Here is a 1052-nt window from a genome sequence, read left to right as displayed (position 1 = left end):
ACTTTGACAGTACGCGTGTTTTCTGTGGTCTTAAAATTAAAAATGAATTACGCGTTTTTATTTTTTTATTTTTGTTAATTCTAAGTCTTTCCATTCAACTGCACATTCAAGAACTGAAGTTTCTGCAATGTGAAAACTGAGAAATGAATGTTAGAGAAATCGGGGGGCCGATTCACAAAATGTAGGTCGGGGCAAGGATGATGTTCGATTTCTTTTTATGAAGCTAAAACAAATATGCTATTCAAATTATAATGGCGAGGGGTGTTTCTTCGATTTAAGAAATAGAAGAAAATTCGAAGTCTAAGAATGAGTAATCGCCCTCATTGCCCTCGTAGCCCGCGTAGAGGAAAGCCGGTTTTAAAAATTTTGTGTTTATAATCTATCCCTGTTAATATAAATTAGTAATTAATGCCATTTAAAGAGCAAGGAATCAGAAAAAAGGGAGACTATAGAAATTAATCTGTATTGCTCTCCCAATCTGGAATCTTTACAGTTGGAAAACTGTCCGATCTTGATTTGGAGATAATTTTTTAAGGCTAATGCCATGTGGTCCTTCCAAAGGCTCCGTGACTCCTTTGTTACTTTCTAAATACATATCAAGGAATGTTTATCACGGAAACTGATTTTCAACTTGCGGATTTTAAGCATTTACGCTATGGAATGTCTTTTTGTGAGGTTAATTCAATGTATTTCCATGCTTTATAAGTTCTGATTTTCGTGGAACCCTTTCATCTAATTTATTTCGTTTAATTTATTTTATGATTTTACTGCTTATGAGCCTTAACACTTAGAATTTTTTGTAAAAGATTTGAAACATGGGGAAAAGGCTTCTCTGAAAATAGATAGTGGAATTTACTGCTTCTCCTTCGTTGTTTTTTCATTTTTACTTTTCTGGCATTTTGTACAAAAATTTGTTACTTAACTGCCATCTACAAAAAAGAGGAACTAACTTTCTTCTAAATTCTGTTAAAGATTAATCACTCCGAAAATTTAACTGTTTTGAAATCAGGAGAACATCTAAGCCATTTTTCGTGTTTTGTAGGAATTAAAAA

Source organism: Artemia franciscana, chromosome 6 (assembly GCF_032884065.1).
Source record: "Artemia franciscana chromosome 6, ASM3288406v1, whole genome shotgun sequence".
In the NCBI taxonomy this organism is placed as follows: Eukaryota; Metazoa; Arthropoda; class Branchiopoda; order Anostraca; family Artemiidae; genus Artemia; species Artemia franciscana.
This window is presented reverse-complemented; position numbering follows the sequence as displayed.